The sequence below is a fragment of the Balaenoptera physalus genome (genome assembly GCF_965194825.1).
Source record: "Balaenoptera physalus genome assembly, chromosome: 13".
Taxonomy (NCBI): domain Eukaryota; kingdom Metazoa; phylum Chordata; class Mammalia; order Artiodactyla; family Balaenopteridae; genus Balaenoptera; species Balaenoptera physalus.
The window spans coordinates 88,414,795-88,427,097 of record NC_138892.1 but is presented as its reverse complement, the minus strand read 5'-3'; the positions used below and the strand labels follow the sequence as shown (position 1 = coordinate 88,427,097).

At 36.2% G+C, this 12,303-nt stretch overlaps 1 protein-coding gene across 1 annotated transcript in view; it reads right to left on the bottom strand.

Annotated features, from left to right (window-relative positions):
* The window catches only part of SOX5 (SRY-box transcription factor 5), a 990,465-nt gene that overhangs the window by 714,468 nt on the left and 263,694 nt on the right, over positions 1 to 12,303 (bottom strand). Inside the window, exon 4 of the mRNA XM_082419737.1 lies at positions 2,068 to 2,152. The gene's annotated coding sequence lies outside the window, so the exon portion shown is untranslated. The remainder of the gene's footprint in view (positions 1 to 2,067; positions 2,153 to 12,303) is intronic.

Below are 12,303 nucleotides of genomic sequence, written 5' to 3'. Positions count from 1 at the left end.
AACTATAGCTTTATTGCTGAACAATTTAGTCAATCTCAAATTATTCTGATTACAAACGTATGAAAATGATCATATATACATAAATTTTGTCTCCTTTAATTATTTCATTAAGTTAGATTCTTGGAAGTGAAATTGCCAGATACTGTTAGTTAGGCCCTAATATCTAGTCTCTTATTCTTCCACAATAATAACTCCCCCAAATTTATCTTCCAGAATAAAAGCTACATATTCCAAGCTCTTTTTAAGTGTGGCACGGTCATGAAACTATGTTCTAGCCAATGGAATGCAAGTGGAAGGGGTATGGACACTTTTCAAAAGATGTCCTTAAAGAGAGAGAGCATGAATCTTCTAGAAATATTTCCTTCCTCTTGCTAGAATACGGACATGATTGCCGGAATACCAATACTGGATATTCCAAAACACTAGGTAAAAGTCACATGTTCAGAGAAACAGAGCCAAAGATGAAAGATCTGGGTCCCTATTGACTGTGGAACCACCCAATCAGCTCTTAACTGCCTACACAGACTTCACATCAGAAAATATAAAGTTCTACCTTTTTAAAAACAATTTGGATTGCTTGCAACCAAACCTTTTCCAAATTAATAAAGTGAAAATGTTTCATAGAATGCCTTGGAAACATTTAAGGCTCTTAACAGAGATGCTCAAATCACTTCATGGTTGAATAAATATAACTTATTTCCAACATTATTGAAAGCACCCAACTCCCCTCATTCTTGTTACATTATTATTCGAAGCTACTTTTTACTAGTTAGATTGTTAAGTGGAGCACAACTTTGCATTTCTTTTACCAGCATTTTGCATTAGAATTGCATGCTTTATTAATTATTTGTTCTTATATCTTGTTATCTTTTTTTTTCTTGTTATCTTTTAAATTAAAATGTTAGTGCCTTTCTTATAATAACAGCTCTATACATGTGATGTTTGCTGTATTTGTTAGAAGTAGTCCCAGTTTTCCATTTGCCTTTTAATTTTATTTATACTTGTGCTTTTACTTGTAAAACTATAAAAGTTTCACATTTGCAATAATTTGTGACTTATTCCAGTTCTGTTATCATTAAAAACCATTACAATGCTTTCTTCCATATTACTTTGATTCATTCGTCTGTGAATATATAAAGTCTTATTTATAAATATTTTTTAAATATTTTTTAGGATTTAAAAACAATTCAGTCTTTAAAACGATAAAAACTACCACTGAATCTAAGGGTTTTCACAAATAAACTTGTATCTTGAAGTGCTAGAAGCGTAAGTCATATGACTTTTAGAGTGGATTAGTAAATAAATAAATTTTAGTTTACTCTGCAAGAATACCACTTTTTCACTATTCTCTTTAGATCTAAACAGAAAGATAATTCGTTTTTCATTTTACTAGTGACAAACCTCTGAACAATAGGATCCTTTTCCTTCAACCTTTTCTGCTCTCACCCACATGACAGTTAGTCATGGGACGATAAAAGGATTTTCAACTTTAGGTCTGTGGTCAAACTTTGTTCCTGTTCCCAAGAGTATAACTTTTACAGGCATTTCACAAATGCACACATAGATAGATGCCCACTAAATTTTTCTGCCAAGCAAATTGGGAAAATATCTGTTTGGCCTCAGCAAAATTGTATTTTTGTATGTGTTTACAAAAACATACCCTGAAATACTTAATAGCCCATGGAAATTTTTATAAAATGTGTGACCTACTCATTGTGACCCAGAATATTTCTTGTTCAGCAATAATAAAAAAGTAGCAACAAATGTTTTTCAATGAAGAAAAAAAGCTTCTGCAACTTTAAGAAATGTGTATCTCATTAAGGAAACGAAAAGAAAAGAAATGTTGCTTTCATCTGCCAGTTTAGAAACATTACCTTCATAATGAGGTTGAAAATTATAATTACAAATACAGTTGTCATCTGAACATAAAAGACTATGTATATGCATATGTCATATACTTTACTTATAAGTTGAAAATAAGAGAAGGCACATAAACTTCCATTTTTAAAGTAATATATTTTTTCAAAGGTGTGTATCATGTGTTTTATGAATATATCTTTTTCCTACCCAGTGCAGTGCCAAAATTCTCTGTTCAGGCTTCAGAATCTTGTAAGTAGATTCAAACAGGACTCGTGTCATCAGCAAGAGGAATCTAGAAAAAATAAAAGTAGACCATTAACAGTGTATTGTTCCTTTTTAGTAAATATATCAAGATATGACTCTTTGGCAGGAGATGTCTATGGTTTTCAAAATAAATTTATATACATGTAAATTTATATAGATATATAAATATAATAAAGTTATTATTTATTGAAAAAAGGCATTAATTTGACATTATAATACCACCAGAATTAATCTAAAAACGTATATATATGTTATGTTATATGCATACATACATATTTGTTAGTCACCACATAAGTTGTTCATTTTGTATAATTTTGATATAAACAACCTGAATATACTTTAGGACAGGCAACATTAAAGTAAATTCTTCTTTCTTGGAATGAGTTATGAAAGATTTTCAGGTGTCCTCATAGGTCCTTTCCTTGATTCCATTCAAATGTATGACAGCAACGATCAACACAGTAACTGTTTAGTGGGAGTCATCCAACTATCTCTACATTGACATTCCTTGCTATATACCTCTATATATCTCCCAGCCCAGCTTCAAAAATATTGCTCTAGACACTTTCAGGGGTGAATAGAACTCTGGCTTTGTTACCAGTTCCTTAGGCTGGACAAAAATGGCCTCTGGCAATCAGTCGAAATTCCCAAGAATCAGACTTTTGAGAGCAGGGAACCAGTACATGGTGGTAGCCAAAGCATTGGTGCCAGCTCAGTCTCTTCAAAATCAGTTCAATTTATGAAGAATTCAGTAATTCTTCAGTTTCATTCTTATTATGCCATTGATATTTCACCGTCTTGGTCACAAGGTTTATGGTATTAGGGTAGTTTTATTACCACATTGTTATCCATCTGGACCATGATTGGTAGGGGGGATTTCACTTCACTCCAATATCAGATCTTTTGTTACTAAGTGCAGAAATCTAAAAGTCACCACACTGACAGAGAAGATGCCACATTATTTCAACAATTCACTAATGACTCCATTGGAAATTACTTCAAAATGAGAAAAGTTATTACACATTTTCAACATCAGAAATTATGCCGCTGCCCGGCTTACAATAGCCAAGACATGGAAGCAACCTAAATGTCCATCAACAGAGGAATCAATAAAGACGATATGGTACATATATACAATGGACTATTACTCAGCCATTAAAAAGAATGAAATAAAGCCATTTGCAGCAATATGGACGGACCTAAAGATTGTCACACTGAGTGAAGTCAGACAGAGAAAGAGAAATATCGTATGATATCACTTATATGTGGAATCTAAAAAGAAATGATACAAATGAACTTATTTACAAAACAGAAACAGACTCACAGACTTAGAGAACCAACTCATGGTTACGGGGAGTGGGGGAGGATGGGGGGAAGAGATAGTTAGGGAGTTTGGGACTGACATGTACACACTGCTATATCTAAAATGGATAACCAACAGGGACCTACTGTATAACACAGGGAACTCTGCTCAAGATTATGTAACAACCTAAATGGGAAAAGAATTTGAAAAAAAATAGATACATTATATGTATAACTGAATCATTTTGTTGTACACCTGAAACTATCACAACATTGTTAATCAACTATACTCCAATATAAAATTTAAAGTTAAAAAAAAAAGGAATTATGCTGCTGCAATAAAATAAAGGTTGTCTACACATGGTCTGCCAATTCTTTGAAAAACCTGTTTATTTTCATTAAAAATTTTACTAAAAAGTACCCCAAACTTCACTTTTTTCAATTAAGTGAAATGTCACATCTGACCAACTGTAAAGAGACTGCCATGGTAGAATTTACTTAAAATTAAACAGAAAAAATTTGCCATATCCTATATGCAGGCAACACAGAAATACACAGGTGGTAATTTTACCCACAAGAGGGAGCCTGTATTTTTATATTTTTGTCACAGAACTTGAAAAACTTGAATTAAAATATGAAATACTAAAAAGTATTTGTTGATACCATAATCTTTATGTCAGGTCAAGTTTTAAGCTAATCAGATTTCAGTTGGCATATTTTTCTTCAATCATAACATAACAGTATGTCAGAAGATTGGAATGATAGTTGGAATTTTAAAAAATTTCATACCTATGTTGTAATTAGGGTTTTTTTGGATATAATAATGAAGATGTTACTGCCAAAGCAGCCTAAGAGGAAATTCTTTCAGGTGGTAGTAACATTAGTTGGATGAAATTGACTGGAATTATTATGAGTGCTCTACATCCAAATTTAATAGTATAGAAGTGAAATGAAATCTTGGTCATCTTCTCATCAGAAAAGAGGCTTATATACACCAATAATTTCCATGTATTTATGGAACAGGAAACACCCTACTTTAAAAATTATAGTGGTCTTTCTCACTAATATTACCTAAGACTTGTCTAAGAAAGGGTATAACTGACATGACACCAGGATGATCTTTTCTTTCTTAGAGTTGAGAAAAAGATCTTTTTATTTAAGTAAAGAAATCTAAGCTTTATTCCTTCATATCCTATAATCTGCCTAAACAGTATCTTAAATTACTAAGACTCTCTAAATAAATATGCTCTGGGTTTTGTAAAAATAAACTGTATTCATCAACTTAAAAACTACCTTATAAAAAATAATTTTGGCATATCTTATCAACAGAGAGTGAAATGTTCTATCACATTCAGAGGCATAGTAATAGTCCAGCTGAAATTTGTTTTGTGATTCCTTGTAAAGTGCAGGGAAGACAGATGATAAATTGTCCCTTTCCCCCAGAGTCCTTAGCTTCTTGACAATATTATATAACAGGGGCAGGGAGCTGAGGAAGAAGGGGTTAATCACTGCTGCTCTTCCTTCTGGAATTCCAACCTACCCATTAAATCATTGTATTTTCTATCACTAGGGATTGTGAATCTAATGGACCTAAAATCAATACCTTATAAATGACATAAAAAATATATTCATTTTTTGGACTAATGTACCCTAGTGTCTGAATCCTATTTACACCCTCTACTTTAAAAAGGAACAACAGACCCATTTCTGCCAGTAAAAGGTTACTCAGTCACTCTGTTGACATGCTGCAGAATGCACTGTTGTACTCAAGTGCAGCATGAGGGAAAGACTGGTGGCTGCAAATCCACCATTGCAGAAACTTTACACCTGGTGCAGTGCACTCCTGTTAAGATACACAATCAGAAAGGAGCATGCAGGTAGCTTCCAAGAGCTTTGCCATGTTCTGAGGGTGGATTTACATGTCTCTGTTTTATTATCTTATTTCATAACTTACATAAAATTTTCAGTGCATCAAATATTACCTTACAGGGGCTTCCCTGGTGGCGCAGTGGTTAAGAATCTGCCTGCCAATGCAGGGGACACGGGTTCGAGCCCTGGTCTGGGAAGATCCCACATGCCACGGAGCAACTAAGCCCGTGAGCCACAACTACTGAGCCTGCGCGTCTGGAGCCTGTGCTCCCAACAAGAGAGGCCACGATAGTGAGAGGCCCGCACACCGCGATGAAGAGTGGCCCCCGCTCGCCGCAACTAGAGAAAGCCCTCGCACAGAAACGAAGACCCAACACAGCTAAAAACAAATAAATTAATTAAAAAAAAAAAATTTACCTTACAATACTGAAAAAACAAACACAACTTCCACTTAATAGTGAATTATATAATGATTGAAGAAGCTCAATAAAAAACCCTAAAAGACAGAAATGCTCACTAGCATACCAAAGAAATACTAGCCAAATTAATGTAGTATGAGATCACACCACATTAAACCATAATCACAGGCGAGCTCTGGGGAGACTGAGGGCACTTCATCTCAGTGAAACAACCAAAAAAGATACAATGACTATCTGTCGGTTTTTTGCATATTAAGAAAATATGCTGAGAATTCCCTGGCGGTCCAGTGGTTACGACTAGGCGCTTTCACTGCTGTGGCCCGGGATTCAATCCCTGGTCAGAGAACTAAGATCCCGGCAAGCCACACGGTGCAGCCAAAAAAAAAAAAAAAGAAAAGAAAAGAAAGGAAAAGAAGATATGCTGATGAGAAGGTTTTATATTTATATAATATTTTTATTAATCCAAAGGACCCTTACCTCAGAGGCCATTCTTATCACTTTGAAAGTATTATGCTTAGTTTTAAAAAGAAAACTTCAGTTTACAATTTATTCCTAACTTTATTCTGAGAGTATCTTCTATCTTTCATATTTTTAAGATATCAAATGTAGAGCAACCCTGTAAAATGCAAAAATACCTGCAATGAAAAGATAAAAGTATGGCTAAAAAAGAAGAAAAAGAAAGCTATAAACTAAAGGAAGACCTATTTTCCCGGAAAAAAAATATCATTTGACTCACTTTTTGTTTCAATGGGTACAAACTAAAATAGAGAATAACGAATAGGGAAAGCAACTTTAAAACAGATTTTTCTGAGAGAACTCTAGCAACAGGTCAGTATGAGGTTGCCTGTTCAGTTTTATGGCTTAAAATCCGTAGAGTTATTAAAACTACAAAACAAAAAAGAAAAACTGTTGTTCTTTATTCCATTTGCCAACCAGAGTCATTTATTCCCTATTAGATAAAGTATAATAGACTCTACCGAAAGGGTCATTGGCCTTCCATTTAATGATATTGCCAGCCCCAATCTGCATTTTCCCGGCAATGTCCCTCAACACAGAATAAATGGCTGATCTCTTCACAATAACAGCTGATTTCTATTTATTAAGCTAAAAAGGTCACCATTTTCTACGGCTGGGCCGCCCTGCACTATTGATAATTTTATGCATAAACAAATGGCAAATTTGTGCCACATAAATATGCATTAGCAATTACTTTTTCCTCGGGTAACGCTCACCGCATGCAAATGTGCACCTCACAGGGCCTGCTAGCTTTTGTTTTAGCTCTTGAACAGTCAAACAAAAGAGCACAATAAACAATTTTAAAATTGCCAATCAATAAGCAATGCAAATGCAAAGGTAAAAGGCAAGAAACTTGCTTAGAAACAACTAAACAAAAAGTGCGGGGGGGAGATGGTGGAAGAATTTTCTTTTTTTTATTATTTCATTTCTTTCTCTTTCATAGTGAAAAGGCTAAAGCCCTCTTGACACAGAACAGCTAGCTAGCTAGGCTGGTGCTAAAGCAGATGCCAGATGGGGGAAAACAGAAAATACACACATGTTGAATCAACACACACACACATACACATATACACACCCCAAAAAAAGAGGTCTGGGAAAAACTGTGTTCCTATGTGATTTCAAATGCATCACCTATTCAGATTTCTGATTTTTCAATTTCAGAGATTCAAAGAAGTTTTAACCTGGGAGGTGCTACAGAGATACACAGCCAAATCTTAATTCCACTGCACTGTGCCATGTTGTTGTTTTCTAGTATCATCTGCCTCAGACAAAGGAAATATACATGATCAGTAAGTAGGATATTTTTAGGGACATGAGGAAAAGGAGTAAATGAGGAATATACTGAGGAGAAATAAAAAGCATCTCACAAAACATCTACATACCCAGATGTTTAATACCAAAAACCTTTATCTCAGAACAATTCAAGAATAGTATTGGGCATAAGGATAGAGAGATGTGGGAGCTAACAAGGAAAGAGGGAACAGGGGTGAGAAAGTCTAGGGGAAATAACGTTGAACATGAAAATGAATGATAGCTCAAGAAAAAGTTGGTATTTTTTAATGAAAAATTAACTTTAATATGAGGTTTTTTTGGTGCACTCTACCATACACTGTTTTAAGATCCATTACCCTAGGATCTTCACAGAAACCTCTACGGATTGGTACATTTCATAACACAAGGCACATGGAGGTTAGGAAACTGGACCAGTTAACTTAAAGCTGTGCTAGATCTGAGCTTTGACCTAGTCTGATGCCAGCAACTGCCACTTCACTGCCCAGTACTGCCACCCACTCTTGAAAACGCATCCACTTCGACCCGATTGAAAATCTCTTCCTCAATGTGTTGGTGGCTTTGCCTTTGTATAAATAAGTCAAATTGTATTTTAAAAATTTAAATTTAGGACTCATGTCAGTTTTTAAAACTAAGTTATTAAAATACTTTAACTTTTGTAAAATATGCAAATACTAATCTGTATATTAGTACGCAGATACATTAGTACATGTCCACTGAGACCATGCTGTAGTCTTAATGATCATTTGAGAAGAGAAACACACTTTGTGATCCCCATCTTGATCTTAATATAATTAAAGGTTTTACTATTACACAGAGGTCTAGCCAACATTAACAAGAAAGTAGTAAAGATAAATAAAAGTATTCTTGGCCTAAATGCAAATAGGCAAACCTGAAAATCTAAAACCAGCAGGTAGCTCTGTCCTGTTCAAAGCCAAGATACTCTTCACAGGGGCCTCTCAGAATCCCTAAGTGGATACTAAAAGTCAACCTCATTCTTTACAGAAGGCTGTGAAATTTCTCCTGGCAATACTTCTCCCTGATAATATCAGTGTTGGGAGATCAGGGCTGTTGCTGGCATATAAAGTGCCTTTGTGTGAATAAGAGAAGATGCCCCTTAGGTGGACAATTCGGAAAATATGCTACCTGCACAACCATATAGGATGGCCCTAGAAGACACTTCATATTTTTCTTGGTTAAAAAAGTGCTATTTCTAGTATTAAACCTCACTTTTTTCAGAGTTAAAGATTTTTGAGAACCAAGTACCCACTTATTATTACAAAATCAGTACAGATGGATTCCAATATTTTATATATTAATTCAAATAATTACATAGTTAGCATACTGCCATTTTTCTCTGTTTTAATTCCTTTTGGTCTTTGCAGCTGAACATATAAAAACTTGAGTATGGTTTTTCTTTATCAGCTAAATGCATTAAACGTGTGCTGAAGAGCATTACTACGTAATAGCCCAAGTTTTCATTATCATCATTCCTTGCCCAATTCCTCACTCTCTATGCAAGGTAAGGACTTCCAACTAAAACCACAAATATTCCAACTAATCTGGAGTTTGTCTGAAATTTATCAGTGCTTGTGCAGCCAACTCTGTAGAATGCATGTAAATGGAAGTGCACAAGAAGTGTGCAAAAAACTTGGTGTGTTATATGGACACTCCAGTATCCAAAGGCTCAGTGTGGCACAGGCTAGGTCAAATAATTACACTGTGTGTCCCCAATCCCACTTTGATAGCAACAAAACTAGGTTTAGGCAGAGGGTACCTTTTGAGGGACTGAGAAAGTCATAGACAGCAACAGGCAATGCCAGCCAGGAGTAGAACTTCGTGCAGGAAGAGAGTCACTGCCTCATTTGTCTTGGGTGAGGGTCTGCCAGCCTCTTTGCCTTAGATCCTTCCTTTGCCCATCTCCTTCTCTGCTGACCCCTGTGGGCCAAGTTTCCCAGGCCCCCCTGGCAGTCGGCTTTGAGGTGAGTTCAGCTACTGGAAGGAGACTGGAGCTCAGTGTAAAGTTGTGCGTGGGCGCATGCACGGTGGGGGGGTGGGGTGCGTGTGCCCCTGCGTCTCCTATTTCTCTCTCTCTTTCATTTACTTTGTAAAAAACATTTTATTACAGACAATTACATATTCAAAATAGAGACTTGAGTAAAACAAACCCTCATCAACCAACTCCAAGGTTCAATACCTATCAACCTTCTGCTGTTTGACTTTCTCCCCTTCTTTCTCTCCTTTGCCAGGTGTCTCAGGCAGCAGCTCCAGTTTTACCTGGTTCCACCTCCTGCCAGACAGGCCCCCATGGTTCCAGCTTACATCCAGTGCCCCTGGTAACCTTGTCTCCTCCCTTTGTCTCCAGCCTAAGGGTGGCAGTAACTTCTTCCTGCTCCTGACCTCTAGGTTGCTCTTTTGCAATTTATTATTGTCAATGTGTAAGAATTTCCCACTATTACATGCCCGTTTTTAAAATAATCACAGTGGCTTCTGTCTTCCTGCTGACTATAAAGAGTGCTTATTTTATTTTATTTTTTACCACCTACTGGCAGAACCATTATTTATCCTTTATTCATAGTTCCCTTGAAGCAGGTCAAGGCCACCTAAAGTATACGACCCTTTCAACAGCATGGAGCCCAGCATGCTGGTCCAATATTGTCCACACCTGAAGTATGGTTCCCTATATATAATATTCACAATGTATTCAGGTACCAGACGATCTATTCTTATTCCAAATACTTGTCAACTGCTTGTTTATATCCTGTTTTTTATTGACTTGTCTTAATCTATGGGCCAATGAAGGATCATCAGAGACCTACTACTGCTCCTGGAAATTCTACCCCAGTGCCTAACATTTTGGGAATCTGGCCAGTCTATTTTAAGGAGGTAGCCCAATCTGTCATGAAAATACATTTTTCCAGTGGTAGATGGCAGAGACTACTTAACTAAGTTTATGTCTTAGCAAAGACATGTTTAACATGTAGGCACTTTTTTATTCATAACAAAACATGACCTTCTGATGTTAGGAATGCACACACACATACACACAAACACACACACACCATAAAAATGACTGATGTTAGATGGCTCTTACAAAATTACATTTTGAAAAATTATGGGACTATGAATCAAACATATAGATTAAATTCCCTGAAACAGACATGTGCTTAATAATTAATGGGAAAGGATACAAGTAATATTTATGATTTTATCTTACCCAAAACACTCAAATAATTATGCAGTAATCATATTGCTAGGTGAAGACATACTTATCAAATTGGAACTCTAATCTGTACGGAAATTTTAAAACATAAAAGGATCTTAAAATTGAAATAATGGACTTAAATCCACACATTGCAACTTTAACCTACTTTAATACAGTATTTTGTTTATAAAAATATTAAGACAAAAAGATCTGCTTCAAGGATAGCTCACAAGACTTTGCAATTTTTTTTTTTGGATGTGGACCATTTTTAAAGTCTTTATTGAACTTGTTACAGTATTGCTTCTGTTTTAGTTTTTTGGCTACAAGGCATGTGGGATCCCAGCTCTCCATCCAGGGATCAAACCCACATCCCCCTGCATTGGAAGGTGAAGTCTTAACCACTGGACCACCAGGGAAGTCCCAAGACTTTGTAATTTTTAATGGCAGCAATCACAATGCAAGCAAGGATAAGATGTGGCATTGGAGAGAAGAGAATACAGTTAATAACTGTAGGGTGTCCAAATCAAAGTTAGATATAACCAACGCTCCATGGTAAGGCAGTATTTTAAATACGGGTTCCAGAACTGATTTTCATCCAATAGATAGGGAACTGGATAAGTATTCAACACCCAGAAAAAGTCAGCAGGGAACACAGTTGGTATGACAACTGTGCTAAAACAGGTACAATTAGGAGGAGAAGATGCATTCAACCTGAAAAAGATCAAACTTAAGAGTAAGGTAGGGCACCAATCATTAAGTTCAATCAGATATTTGAAGGGTTGCCATTTGGAAAAGAATAGACAAGATATATTGTCTCATGCTCCACATGAGAACAAAGTAGTATTTCTGTTGTTTGGGTTTTTTTTAAGATGTTTGAGCATCACCCGTTCATCTTTTTTCCAATATTTATTTATTTATTTGGCTGCACCGAGTCTTTAGTTGCAGCACGTGGGATCTTTGGATGCGGCATCGGGATCTAGTTCCCTGACCAGGGATCGAACCTGGGCCCCCTGCGTTGGGAGCACGGAGTCTTAACCGCTGGATCACCAGGAAGTCCCTCTGTTTTTTTTTTGATGGCAGGGTTATAAGGAGGTAGTAGATTTCAGTGCACTGTGAAAAGCAACTTTCTTTAAAACGAGTTGTCCAGCAATAGTCTTTGTTGGAGGGAAGCCCAATGATTTATAGAGTTTAAGCCAGGGCTCTGGATTCACGGTGAATGGGTCACCTGGCTTTGCTACATACTATCCAAGTGATCTTGGACACAGTCACTTAACCTATCTATGCCTCAGTTCTCTCATCTGCAAAATCTTCCAAATATATTCTATACTGAAAAGGGGGGCAGAGGTTCAAGCAGGACAAACTCTCAGAGGTCTGAGAATAGGATTTCTGAATGGAATGTTGTATTGGGTCATCCAGCTTTTAAGATCCATTCTAACCTGAGACGAAATTATTCTATTTCTCAAAGTTCAGGCATATATTTTCATATAATTTCAGGCAAGGAAGGCTAGCACCGAATATTTAATAGGGAGAAAAGTTGCTGGCAATTCTGCATTATTAAAAAGGTTTCAGCATGAGATA